The sequence below is a fragment of the Melospiza melodia genome, chromosome 4, assembly GCF_035770615.1.
Source record: "Melospiza melodia melodia isolate bMelMel2 chromosome 4, bMelMel2.pri, whole genome shotgun sequence".
Taxonomy (NCBI): domain Eukaryota; kingdom Metazoa; phylum Chordata; class Aves; order Passeriformes; family Passerellidae; genus Melospiza; species Melospiza melodia.
Window position 1 is genome coordinate 83,810,385 of NC_086197.1, and position 14,478 is coordinate 83,824,862.

General features: G+C 45.3%; 1 protein-coding gene across 4 annotated transcripts in view; it reads left to right on the forward strand.

Annotated features, from left to right (window-relative positions):
• Positions 1-3,971: 3,971 nt before the first annotated feature.
• The window catches only part of PLXNB2 (plexin B2), a 252,000-nt gene continuing 241,493 nt past the window's right edge, over positions 3,972-14,478 (forward strand). For 2 of the 4 annotated variants that reach the window (XM_063155404.1, XM_063155401.1), the window contains exons 1-2: positions 3,972-4,078; positions 13,544-13,646. The gene's annotated coding sequence lies outside the window, so the exon portion shown is untranslated. Of the gene's footprint in view, positions 4,079-4,377; positions 4,465-13,543; positions 13,647-14,478 lie in introns of those variants that run through there. The other 2 variants (XM_063155403.1, XM_063155402.1) reach the window with 2 other exon arrangements.

Genomic DNA, 14,478 nt, shown 5'->3' on the forward strand with positions numbered 1-14,478 from the left:
CTTTGCTGTGAGACTAAACCTAATCAGGTAGTATTCTACACTTGTGCTTATTGCTTTCCCATTATTGATAAAAATTTCTTATAAAGGATGGTGGCAGCAGGAGTGCTAAGGCAGGCTGAATCTCAGTGGTTGCTCAGTACAGATGATGAATTGCTGCTTAATGAAGAATAATGTTTTTTTCCCTTTCTTCCCCCTCCCCACCCTTCAGAAGAGAGTTGAGACATGGGACATCCCCAAGCAGGATGCAAAGAGGTTGATCAGACATGTGGGCATGCAGGCAATCAAAACTGTCTGCACACAGAAAGTGCAATTTTCAAAAGTTTATAAAGGATTTTATGTTCTTTTTCAGCTGTTTGGGTTGCTCCCAGGTTATCTCCATGACCACGGGGCAACAACCTTCCTTCCTAAAGACTGATAATCAATCATCTGACTGTTCATCTGCCCATCAGCCCCTCATAAAAATGTCAGAACACATTGGCTAGTCGCAAACAAATGAATGAAAGAGGTAGAAAGCTCAAAGATAATTAAGTTCCTAGGGATTTGTGAGCACCAGCGACCGGAGGCTCAAATGAGCGTTCCAGCAGAGAGCTGCAGAGGAGCTGGGCTGTAAGGGCTGCGCTCGGCAGCGTGCGGCGCTCCGGGCCCGCGGCAGCGCCCGCCCCGCTCAGCCAGGGGAGGAGACGGCACCTGGGACACGGAACGGGAGCGGGAGGCGAGCCGATCGCAGCCAGGGAGTCAGAGCCGAAACCACAGGAAACCTGGCTTCATTAGTTCTGTTGATCACAGAGCAAGGTGGTTTTAATAATAACAGCTGAAAATTCGGCTCTTTTCTATAGGCCTCGAAGGTCTCAGCAGTAGGAATGATACCCTGTATGGCTGCATCTTGGATAAAATTCAGAACCGACGGCACTGGGAAGAGAAGCAGGCAGGGAAGAGGCTCAGGTGTCACCTTCGGTGTAAAAGAAAATAACATGCAGAAAAAAAAATAACAGGCAGAGAAAAAAAAATCAGGAGGACACACGTAACAACAAATGGGTGATAACAAAGAAAGGAGAGACAGACGGAATGCAGAGGAAGGAAATAAAGAGGAAATTGAAATCTCGACTAGAGTTCTGTTCAAACACAGCCCTGTCGTCTGTGTCCTGATGCTGGAGGGGGAGGGAACAAAGCTTTCTGCCCCGAGCCACACCCTGTGCATGTGCGTGACTGCAGTGAAGATCCCCAGGAGTCCGGGAAGCTGTTAATCATTCAGTCCTTTACTTGTTGCTCTTCTCTAGGCATCTCTGCATTTAGAATATGATGTGACTTCTTGATGTTTGGTGGATGATGCTAAGGGAGGGAATTTCTCCTTCAGTCACAAATAGCAGGTTCTGATGTGCAGCTGTTTATATGGGTTCACTGGAGGATATCTCCCTGTATCATTTCTCCATGAGTCAGAAGGATGGTGTGCTGGTTCCAAGACAAGGAAGTGCAGAAGACCATCTTGTGAATTCTTTTCACCTTTGCAAGTGGGCCAAGTGCCAAATTCAGCATGGATTTCAGTAACCAGAGTGCTGTGGTGAACACTTGTGTCCCAGCTGGCAGAAGCATAGGCCAATATGCCACGCTGCTGCTTTAGCACATCCAAATGCGCCTGGCAGAACAGCAGCTTATGGAGGGTTAGCAGGAAGACAGCTATCCTGGGGTGGGATGCTGTGCAGCCACCTCAAGATCCAGGTCAGCTTCATAATCCCAGTCACACTTGGCAAGGTCAGGTGCACAGCATCAGCACAGCTTCACTTCACCAGCTCTTCTTTTGAATTAAATAAACTGTTGCCACTGCTCTGGCTCTGTATATGTTCACAGGCAGACTTCTTAAAAAAAATAAATTCATGAGGCCAGAGTCACAGGAGCTGAACAGGAGCTGGAAGAAACTACCAGCCAAAGGAAGCTGTGTTGTGAGCTGGGAGGGGGGCAAGGCTTAGATTTAACCTGTGTACAGCCACCTTGAGACAGCAAAAGTGTGGCAAGTACAGTCCTGGTCAGTGGTCATCAGGTGGAGAAAATGTGGGCTCTTCCCCAGAGCCCAGAGTTGAGAGAGCAGATCATTAGGTTTGGAGCAGGCAGGGTAGGGGGATGAGTGACAGAGACCCCAGCAGAAAGCCCTGGGGCAGAGTATGATGGAAGGCAGAGATTCACAGCCCAGGGCACAAAGAGAGCTGCCAGGCTGGTAATTCCAGGGCATTCTGCCAAACTTAGGGTACAACCTGGCCAGAAGCCCAGATGTTGAGAAAGCAGCCTGGAAAGTCAGGTGTTACCAAGCCCATTAGCAGCCTGTGAGTTTCTTCTTACTAGATTCCTCACAAGGATTGCAGGACATGACTAATTCAGTTTTCCTAGGGAAGTCCCTTCTCTCTCTTCAGATTCCCTTTCTCTTTTCCAGTAAGTGGAGAGGTACAGAAGGGGAATCCAGACCTTCTGAAACACTTGAGTTATGCCAGAGCTGTTCCTTCTTATCTTGCAGTGACTAAGCCCAGTCAGGTGAAGGGCAGGAAGGAAGCCAATAAACAAGGACAAGGGCCTTCTGGTGGAGGTTAGCACAATAAATGGGCCAGACTGGCAAAATTCAGCCAGTACAGTCTGCCTCCCCGGGGGCAATCCCAAAGGGAAAACCCCACAAAACTCTATATTATGTTTTAACCCGCTGTTAAGTCTGCAGTGGCACTTTGCACAGACAGAGTCTGAAAGCCACTTTTAACATCTCTTCCAAAAGTATAACTTTATTCTTGCCCAGGTTTTGGGGCTGATTTGTATTGATTTTTTTTATTTGTTGCTGTTTTGAGATGCAAAGGTAACTTTTCAGCCACTTCCTGTTTGGGAAGCATGGCATTTAGACCGGCTGTCTCCTGGTGTTTTAGTAGGGAGCACAACACACCCAGCATTTAATGAAGCTGCACTCAAAGTACTGAGAGCAGTTAATTAATGACTCCTTGAAACATTGCTGGTCCACATTTCACTGATGGAAACTTATAAAGTATAAACATCCTGACCAAACTTACCTGAGCCATTATCCTAAGACATCCCTCCTTTTAATAGATTATCCCTACATTACATGTAGTTGAGACAAGTGTAACACCTGAACGTGGTGATGACGATGCTATAGCACAGTGACGCTGTGCTCACAACAGGTGGGAAGTGAGCTCTGCAAGAACTCTGTTGATCTGTTTATAGGGGAAGGCATGAAAAATTTGCACACAGGCTTTTTAGCAGAGTGCTTCAGCAGAGAAACAACCTGCAGAAATTGTAATTGCAGAGGATTTACCTAACAGGGATAAACCCTAGAGTACTTCAAGTTCAGAAAAAGTGATGCCAGAGACATATTCCGGGCCCCTCATCGACAAGGGCGTGCGAGAAGGGAGGAAACGTCTGGGCGCTCTGAGACTCTGCTCAGGGGATAATGGGTGGGCATTGCAATGTTCCTTCACGTTCAGGAGCGTCCTCAGAACACCGCCGGGACACGACAGGTACCCCAAGGCCGTTAGGTACGGACCAGACCCTTTCCCAGCGGTACCGCCGCCCCGCTGGAGAGCGCGGCGGAGCCCAGCGCCGACCCCGGCCGCGGGCAGAGGGGCCCGGCAGCCCCGCCGCTCCCGCTCTTCACCCCAGGGGCCCACGGGCGGCTGGGGCTCGGTGCTCCCAGCGCCGGAGCTGCAGCCTCCGGCCCGGCCCCGGTACCCCGGCGGGGCTCGGAGCGACCCCGCTTCTCCGGGAGCTCTCGGCCCCGCTTCGCCGGGCTGGCCTCTGCCTGGCTGGCGGGCAAAACAAAGCGGAGACAGGGAAAGGAAAACGGGGAGAAAGTACGGCTCCCGCCGCCTCCCAGCCTTCTGCCTGGATCTCCCTGCATGAGACAGCGCTGCAAGCGGATCCTGACCGGGGGCAGGGGGTGGAGAGAGGAGAAGGAGGACGGACAGAGAGAGGGAGGGAGAAAGGGAGGGAGGGAAGGAGGGACGAACGGGAGCCTCTCTCCTTCCCTGGGCTGTTTTTTTTTCAGTTTCCTGTCTCGCATTGTGCTCACAGCGGATATGTGCTGCGCCTACAGGTGTGTCCCCTCCTCGCAGCTTTTCCCCGGCTCCCAAGCGTAGGCTCCGGCTGTCGGGGGGCGGCGGCGGATCGTGACCGCCATGTGATGATTATTTCTCTTGGGGCGCTTTCTCTCTCCTCTCGCTCTCTGCCTCCTCCTCCCTCGCTCCTCGCCGCTCCCGTCCTTCCTCTCGGAGGTGGCCGCAGCCGCTGCCGCCTTCGCGCTGACTCCGGCTGCGGCGGCGGGGCCCGCCGGGAGCATGGGCGGCCGCCGGGGGCTGCCGTAGCGCCTCTGTCCAGCCCACCGCCACCCACCCGGGCTGCCGGGGCCGCCGCTCCCGCTCGGGCAACTCGGACGGTCCGTGCCCGCGGGCTCCCTCCCGCCGGCGCCTGCACCTGTTGAAGGTAACGCAGCTCTGGCGCTGCCGCCGCGGGATGGGCGCGGAGGGGAGGGGGGAAGGCGGATTCCTCGGCGACTTCCCCCTGTCTCCCCAAGCTCGGGAGCTGCTGAGTTGTGGGTAGAGCAGCTTCTCTCCTTCTCGGCTGCGGGGCCGGGGGTAAGCGGCGAGGGCCGGGGCTGATGGGGCTTTCTGCCGCGCTGCCCGTGACCAGATGGTTTTGGTTAAGGGGCTCCCGGGCGGCGGCTCTGGACTCGGAGCGCCTTTCTCAGCCGCCGTGCAGGGCGGGGAGGTGGGGGAGGCGCGGGCCATGGACTCCTCCCGAGCGGCGGCCGGGGTGCGCCGGTGTCCGGCGAGCGAGCGAGCTCCCTCCCTCCCTCCCTCCCTCCGCCCCGCTCGCTGCGGGCTGGCCGCTCTTCCCGGGAGTTTCGCAACCCCGCAGGGCCGGGGTCAGCAGCCCCGCTGTCGCGGCCGGCACTGGCCCGGCGCCCGCCCCGCGCTCCGCCTGCGCACCGCCGACTCGGGAACTCGTTTGGGATTTTCCTGCAAACGCGTTTTGTCTCTTTGCAGAGGCAGCTTTAAACTTTCTTTCCAAACTGTTAATTAGATACACTGTACTTTGCTCATGTTCCGTGGAGGCGAATGGGAGTGCGAGGCTGGGAAGGCTTGTGACTCAAAGCATAGTTATTCGGGAGGTGCGGAACATCTTTGCGTGCCCCGTTCAGATGGGCTGTACCTGTAATTTGTGACTTTGCCTTCTCCGAGACTTCGTCGGTTTGGTGGCATCGGGAGGCAGAAGGGATCTTTAGCACTTTGGGTCCTTTCGAGCTTAATCAGACACTCGGTTGAATATACAGAGGAGGAAGTGTAAGTTCATCGCCCCTCTGAAATCTGATGGAAAGTAACATTGCTTTTGTCCACGAGTTACAGCACTATGGTCCTGTCCTTATTGCTGAGCTCGTCATCAAATGATAACTTGCTCATGATAGAACTTATGCTTTTGCAACGAAGGCTGTTACCTTGAATGTGATGATGAGCTTATTGAACACCAGAGGGAACTCTGAATAGGTAATTCATTCAAGGGAGATATATGCTTATTTTACTGTTTATGTTCTCATTACAATGGAATCTAGGAGGAAGCAAAGGTTGGTAAGTAATAGGCTGCTGGTATGTACCTAGGATTGACTTCAGTTTTCTTAACAGTTTTTTTCAGAAGACATCAATTCTAAATTTGGGCTGAAAAATTTTTTTTTTCCTTTCTTCCCCCTCCCCAAAGCTTGAAGTATGCAACTGGTCTTGCAACAGCTATGTACCATGCTATAGGCAAATCAGCTGGGAGACCTGTTCACCTGTTTGCTAGGGAGTGAGATTATGTTGGGCTGATGCTTAATGCCCTGCCTGCTTGTCAGGTTGTGAGACAGATCCAGCACACCTGGGCACGGGGGCTGCTGCCTGCAATTGATGTGCCAGAATAGAGCATGCTTCCAGCCAAAACAAAAGGGAGGAAGGAAGGAAGTCTACTTCCAAGCCTAGCATGGCTTGTCCTCCTTACCTAGAACACTTGTGGATCTAAAACCTAGTCTGATTCCTTGTGAAGTAGAAAACAGTCTTTCTTAAAATATATGACTTAAATAAATACAGAAACTAAATGGTGTCAATGTTTGGGAAAGGAGTTTGAATGGTGGCTTCTGGTACCAAAAGCTGTATAAATCATCTGAGATTATTGTAAGAAGCTAGGGTCAACCCATCAAAATGTGATACTGTATTTTGTAGTACATGAACCCCCAAAATGTGCAACTGAAGCTTTGGATGCTTGTGATAGTCTGTTACAGCAGTGTTGATAACCAGGCTTCTTTGATACTCCTGGATTGTCAATGATGGGAAGGGTAGCACAATAAATACACTTGTGACTCTGACTTTTGCTCCAGAAGCTTATGCATTCAGCTGTTCATCCTGTCCCTTTGCCAGAGATTACTCTACCATTCAGGGTTATGTTCTATTGAACTTTGAATCTGCCAGATTCAAGATAGGCATATGAATGTAAACTGTATTTTATGGCTGTTCAGGTTAGTGTTGTGAAGTCTGATAGCATGAGTCTCCTGTATATCTCTCTGCTGTGACAGAGGGACAAAGCAAACAGTTGGGGTTGGCTGAATTGAGCTGTATTTGTGACTCACAGTCCATAAGCATCTAAATTCTTTTGAAATGGCAGGTGTGAGTCCAGTGACCTACCTCGTACCAGAACTTGGTGGGCAGAGGTGGTGGGGAGGCAGCTCTGCACAAGGAGAGGCTGTGTGACCTTCTTCACAGGTTGGTCAGCAGCACACAAGGTCTGGGTTTCAGAAGGATGCAGTCGATGGTGCACCCAATCAGCCCTTAATTCCTCTCCTCCTTCATCCATTCTAGCAATCTGAAAGTGATCCAAGTTTTTTTGTTCTTTTATCTAAGCCTTTCTTTGTTCATCTGACTTGAGGACTTGTTATGTGAAATATTCTCACTACACTACTCTGCCTGAATTTTCTACAGATGATATTGGAAGTTGGATAAAGGCTTTGTATAGCTATATAAAATTGGGAGTTGTTTGCCTTGCATGCAGAAGATCACTAAGGACAAATAACATTTTGAAGGGAGACTTCTGCATGAATGCCTATTAAGAACAAAACAGTTCCACTTTATTGTTGCAAACAGGTTTGGATTCTGGCTCAGTTTTGAGAAAAAGATTTGTGCATTATTTGTTTATTTTTATGAAGATTAAATACTAAGCATTTATATTTCTGTAATGGCTAGAATTTGGAAATTTTCATATACTTTTAAATTATTTATTATATGAAGCACTGAATGAAGATGTTTGTTACACTGGTGTCACATTCAGAATATTGAATTACAATTGTAAAATTAAGGTAACAAGCCTAAATTGGAGTTTGCAACTTTAAGCTCTTGCCAGCAAGCAGTTAATGGCAACATTAACTGCTAGAAAAGTAATTGCTACCGTTCTTTTACTGTCATTTTGTTCTCACTCCCCTCCAGTCAGCCTGTTCCACAGAGATATCATGAATATTCACCGAAATAGCTTGGCATTGTCACTTATGCAATTTCTCATCAGATCCAATGTGTTGATGAGCTAATGTGCACTTGATTAAATGTACTTGATTTATGCAAACAAAAACTCTAGGTCCTTCTTGAAGTAAAGTTAGCACCTGCACAGCTATTAGTGAGATGAGAGTCTAAATAATTATGATGAAATTAAGTAAACAAACAACCTCAATGTGGTATTCCTCCTACTCCTTCACTTTTACCTTTTTTTTCAACTCAGTACTGGATATTTATTTTGGCTTTTCTTGCAGGTTTTCTTATGCACCATAGAAAATTGTAAAGCTCAGCTTATAGTGGAGGGTCTATTTAAATGGCTTCTAGTAGAGAAAGAAACCCCAAACAATCAAGAAAAAAGAGTATTATTACCTGTAATAAGGCCAGGGGTAACTAGGATTAGTGGAGTATTACCTAAAGAGTTTTGTTTAAATATGAGTCTAACTTGGATTTGATATTGGTCAGTTAATCCTTGTTGAAAATAAAATAAAATCATATAGCCCAAGTAGTTGAGGGGATGTCTGTTGTAAGAAAAACCAGTATTTGGAAAGTAAGTGGTTTAGCCTCTTACTTTTTAATTGATCAAACACATTTAGAAATAAACAGTTGAAAACATTTTATTTAACCATCTGTGGTTAATGGTACAAAAAGCTCTCTGTCTATAAAACTGATCAAATCTGGCTACAAAAAGAGGCCTGGAGTCCTTGCCCTCTGCTGCTCTGGAGGCAGCAGAGGATGGATGGAGGAAGGAGAGGACACATATTTGCCCAACCCTTGTGCAACCAGACAGACTGGAAAGCTGTTCAGGGGATCTTGTGGACCTGGGGCTTACTTTCTTTAGGCAGATAGTAATTTAGTTATCTGTTAAAATCAAGTATTTCTGTTTCTTTCTCTGCAGTTGTATCTCTGCAAATATATAACTTTTGGAGCTCTCTGAATTTCCATCTCAGGTAGTTGAGTGAAGACTTCTCGTTGTAATGTCTAAAAGTATCTGTGCTTAATAAATGTTACTAGTAATTATTAAAAAAAATCTCAGCCTCAATGTGATGGTCAGCCCCTGCCCCAGTGCTCAGCTTTACATGACCGTAATGCAGGACAGAGTTTGCCCTCAGGAGTGTGTCAGCAGAGCTGTGGTCACCAGCCACGTGCTTTAGGGACACTTGGTTTCTCTTTGGAATTCAGCTCCTGGGCGCTGGCGCCAGCATGGATTGATGATTAGCACCATGCTGAGTTCCCCAGGCTCGTCAGCCTTAGTACTCATCAGGGTTCAGAGTCCACCTGGCACCTTCTGAAACACTTCTGACCTTGCTCCACCTTTATAGTTAGCTTCCAAGTTTCTGCCTTTGTAGTTTCACTTTTGACATGCCCCTGATCAAAAAGCTTTGCAATCCTGCAAACAAGTGAATTTAGTAGTTGATTTATTCAATCAAAGTGTGTCCTCAAGAAGTTAGTTATCCAACTAAAACCTTATTCCTAGTGTTTCACTTGTTTGCTTGTTAACTGGCATTCATTAGTTTAAGGCCACAAGTAAAAAGTGAAGGCAGTCAGTCTTCCTGATTTACCTCTGGGCCCAGCATGATCATGGCACAGATCCTCCTGGGAGCTACGTGAATGCATATGGAAAAGAAGGAGGTGGTTTGTGACAGGCAAAATGGCTTCAGACTGTGCCTGACAAATTTGATAAGATTCTATGACCTGGGTTACAGTGTTGGTGGATAAAGGAAGAGCACCCAGTATCATCTGCCTGGACTTGTGCAAAGTTTGACATTGTCCCACATGGTATGGTTGTCTGAACTGGAGAGACAAGGATTTGATAGATGGGCTGCTCAGCAGATAAGGGATTGGCTGGAGGGTTGTACTCAAAGAGTTGCAGTGAATGGCATGATGTCCAAGTGGAGACCAGTGGTGTTCCACAGGGATCAGTACTGAAACCAGCACTTTTTAACATCTTTGCTGGTGACATGGATAGTGGGATTGAGTGCACCCTCAGCAAGTTTCCCAGTGGCACCAAGCTGTGGGGTGCAGACATGCTGGAGGGAAGCAATGCTATCCTGAAGAACCTGGACAGGCTTGAGAGGAGGCCCTGTGCAAACCTCATGAATTTCTGCAAGGCCAAGTGCAGGGTCCTGCCCTGGATTGGGGAAATCCCAAACACAGGTACAGGCTGGTGGAGAATGAATTGAGAGCAGCCCCAAGGAGGAGAATTTGGGGGCTGTTGGTTAACAAGAAAGTCAACATGACCCAGCAATGCAGACTCACAGCCCAGAAAGCCAAACCTGTTCTGGGCTGTATCAGAGAAACCTGGCCAGCAGCTTGACAGCAACATAAAATGGTTGTGGCACTGTTGGAGTAGTCCAGAGGAGGGCCATGAAGATGATGAGAAGGATGAAGCACCTCTCCTGTGAAGACAGGCTGAGAAGGTTAGGGGTGTTCTGCCTGGAAAAGAGAAGGCTTTGGGATGATCTCACTGCCTTTCCAGTACCTGAAGGAAACTAACAGGAACGATAGGGCAAGGCTATTTACAAAAGCATGTAGTGACAGGACAAGGAGGGATGGGTTCAAATTGAAAGAGAGTAGCTTAGGTTAGCTATTAGGAAAAAATCTGTAGTGTGAAGGTGGTGAGGCACTGGAACAGGTTGTGCAGGGAAGCTGTGAGTGAATGCCCCATCCCTGGACATGTTCAAGGTGAGGTTGGATGGGACTTTGAGCAGCCTAATCTAGTGGAAGGTATCCAGGGGTGCTGGAATGAGATGATCTTTGAGGTCCTTTCCAACCCAAACCTTTCTGTGATTCTATGATCTACGTCATTTGCAGTGAATGGCTTTGGTGTTAGTTGACAATCACAGTTATCTTTATGTTGCAGATGTCATTCTTTCTGCCTTCTCAATCCTACAATAATACAGGAAGCTGTAGAAAAACTTTGCCCCTAAAATATCCTAATTATGTGCTGGACCTTCAAGCAGACCCATAAGAACTACTCTTCCAGATTAGGTACATGGAAACTGCCTGTAAACAGCACGATTTTAAATAAAAATCCATGAGATGTTTAGCACTTAAACTGAATTGTTCCAGAACTTAATTTTTTATAACAAGGTATGTTCATGCTAATTGCTGTACAGACTTGACTAGCATATTTCTAGTTAAACTGGATTAGGTCTGCATGTTGACTTGGATTGAAGGACACTCTCATAAACCCGATGCTAATCTTGCTGTATCTAGAGGAATTATTAATGTGATAGCTCTGTGTCTTAGAGAAGGAATGCAGAAAGCTTAATGTTCTGCCTATACTTACTGACTGTGTTTTAAATATGTAAAAATGTGAGGAGGAACTCCTCACATCTTTTTCCCCAGGCCTCTTGTTTATCTTCTAGATAGTTTAAGAAGAGATAGTATCTCTTTCTGACGTCTAAGAGTTGTATATAAAGAAGATCTAGCTCTTACATTGCTATGGGCATCACTGTTTAGAATTTTTGAAGGACCAGTTTTTTAAGCAACATTTGCCCTGTAGGAAAATTGTTATTGGTCAAATGTATTCAGCCACAGGGAGAAAGCAGAAGGCAGAAAATATAAACCAAATTGATCTGGTAAAAAGGGTGCAACTGAAATACAAGGTGAAGTTTACCATCCTGAATCAGGATAAGTTAGTAATCTTTTGCTGGGGTTTAAATTAGGCCTGCAAAGCAAATGAAAGCTTCTTTTTTCCTGAAGATACAGGGCACATGGCATGGTTAGTAGTAGACGGGTATGATTTCCTTCAGCTTGTATTAGTTAGTTTCCATTTAATAGACATGATTATGTCATGCTCATTGCAGCTGGAAGTCCAAAATATGCAACATCTCTCTTAAATATATCAGTAGACCGCTCATTTGGCCTTTCTTAGTGTGTTGTCAAGTGTGTGTTGAACTTACATGCTGTCTTCATTTAATCAGTTTGGGACAAATTGGTATAAACTTAATGTTGGGCCTGTTGAATTGTAGGGCAATAAAAGCAGTAATTTGACCTCTTCTATTTCCAGTCTTGTGTGATTAAGTAGTTTAAAAGCTGTGAAAATTTTTTCTGTGCAGTTTTGACACGCATCATCAGCAACTGGAACTTTTCCCTCATGAACTAACAGCTCACGTAGACTGTAGTTGTGGTTATGATGTGTGCACATCTCCCATATGGGTACATGTGGGTGACTTTGAGGTTTTCTTTTCCCCCACATATGTCAAATGGCAGTGGTTTTGTCTGAAAAGCTTCTGCACAGGCAGAAAGTGTCTTTGCGAGTACTTATAAGAAGTTTTTCAAGAGTCAGTAACTCTGCAGCCACAAAGCTGGCTTTATGGCTCAGATTATGCATGTGCTGTGTGGTCTAGGTGTTGTCACCTTCTGCCTACCCAAGCTGTTGAGATGAAAAACCAAAAGACTTTATTTGCCTTGGCAATCCTGGGTCCAAAGTGGTGGTATGAATTTATGTATTAGTGGGTTGGATACAACTCCAGAGAGGTGACATCTCTGTTTATTAACAGATGACTTCTTGGTTTGACATTTAACTGGGGGAAGATCTGCAAGCATTTCACAGTCCATTGTGCATTTAATCTGTTATTTGGTAGCATTGATGAAAATGCAGGGCAATATCTTTGAAATTATTTGATTGAGGGGGTTTTCTTTGATTTTGGGTTTTGTTTGGGGTTTTTTGAGCTTGTCATCTATAGTTTAGAGTCAGCAGAACTGTCAAGTCCCACAACTGTTTGAACATTTCACTTGGCTATTGCTCATGAGCCAAACAAAATCTGGGACTAAAGTGTATCTTACCTTGAAAATTCTGAGAAAAAAAGAATCCATCTTTAAGAATTTGTTCCCATTTGCTTTTGCCTTTTTAGAATTTCATCTTGTTTCTAACAAGAGCCTTTTATTGTTTTGAATTGCATCTGTTCATGCCTTTTAAGTTTTCTTATGGCTGTATTAAAGACTTTTTGTTGCTGATAATTTTTTTTTTCCTTAAAGATGATCAAGTAAACTGTCAGTTGTCTGGGGGCTTATCAAAAGGACTGAATCTTTAAATCTGATTATACATAATGCTTTTTACCTCCCCTCAGATGCTAATTGCTTTTGTAGCTCTACTTTGCATGTTCTATAATTTTCAACATCTCTTTCTGAGCATCAGCCATGGAACTGGGCAGAGTATTTTAGTGTCATTCTTGCCCCATGCTACCCCAATCATTATTTCCATTCACTCTCATATCTTTGAACCCAGGAGCCACCTTAGCCCTTCTAATAACAGCAGAAGCTCTGAATGTGATGCTTAGCTGTGAGGCTGTCTTGACCTCATCCCTTTTGCTCTCCTTGCTTCAGAGGTCACAGTTCTCTGATCTGCAAACCTTACCTGCATCCCTTGTTACTAGATACATATCTGCATTCAGGTATCTTAAGATTGTTTTGGTTGGAATGAGCACAGCTTGACAAGTAATTGTGTTAACTCTGTGATTTGCCTTCTGTTTTTATTTCTCATGTTACTAAACCATATAATCTCTTAATTTTCCCATAAAGAACTTGCTTATTTCCAGGTAGCTAATAAAACACTTAGTAATGCAAAGCAAAATTCCAGTGATTTTGAACTGCAAAAGAAGCATTACAGTTGCATTGTGATGTTACTCACTAATGACAGCTTTTGAGATCCTGAAGTTAACTAATTTTCACATATTTGTCCTATATGTTTTGACATCATGTTTTTAAAATCCCAGTGATTTGATAAATCTTGCTTATGTCACATCTTTAAGCCTTCAGTTGCTGAAAAAGCCTTCAATGTGATACACAATCAATAGATTTCACCATGTTTCACTCTTATAAAGATAAAAATGAGGAACTTTCTGCAATGTCTTGAGATGCCAGCTGCAAAATGATTCCTTGCTTAGGATGCCTTTAGACCCCCTGAGTGAGCTCTTTATGTTTGATTGTGCATATTGCCCAGTCCTTTGTTTTATGTGTTCTCTGAGGCATCTGTTCTGTGTCTCTTCCAGCAGGAACAAGAACACATCAAAAGGCATTTCACCCTGGACCCTATTTGCACAGAAGCCTGAACCCCAAGAAGTCCCTTTGACCAGCAACGCTTGTGCTGCTCAGGTGGGCTAAGAACTCTTTTGGAGTGAGGGTTTTGGGTTTACCTCCATTTCTTCTTCCAAAGTGTCGTGCTGCTTGCTTGAGAAAGAGGAGTTTCTTGTGTAGGGCGCTGCAGTGCGTTTGGCTTGGTGCACTGAGATGAGAGATGTCTGTGTGGGATGGATGTGCTTTAGGGTTTAAGTTGAAATATCACAGTCTCAAATTTACTGTAATAATCTGGCATGAAAATGCACTTACTTTGTCATTGTCCTGGATGCTGTCTGATTCAATAGTGATTTTTATGCATAGTTTTGTATCTCCTGGACCTGTAGTGTAAAAGGATATTAAGCAGCTTGTGGGTGTCAGTCATCTCGAAGTTAACTTAGTTATCAAAACATAGTATCTCAATTGCTCAGAGTAACACTTTCCACTTCACTTTTGCAATGTTTTGCTTGTTGCCACTGTTGAAATTTAAATGTCTATTTACTTTTCCCAGTTGTAGCAATTAGTTATTCTCTTTTAATTTTGATCCTGATGCCTGTAAAATGAGTAAATATAAACAGCATTCTTGAAACTAAACTCTTCATGCTATTTTCTCCTGCTGATAATTTCAAGAGGCAGACTGTGTTTTCTGTTGTCTGTGGCTTAATTAATCTACTTGAATTATACTTGAACAGGAACTCTGATACCAGAAGAGGGTTTAGAAACCTTGGAAGTTAGGAACTTATGAATGAGGCAGTGCTGAAGAGTTACTTTATGTTATTATTTTGCTTGTTGGAAAAAGAAGGTGTTTGTAAACTCGTGGCCAGAAGTGGCTACATACTTGCTTCCTTTCCCTCCCTCTTAGAGACTTTTC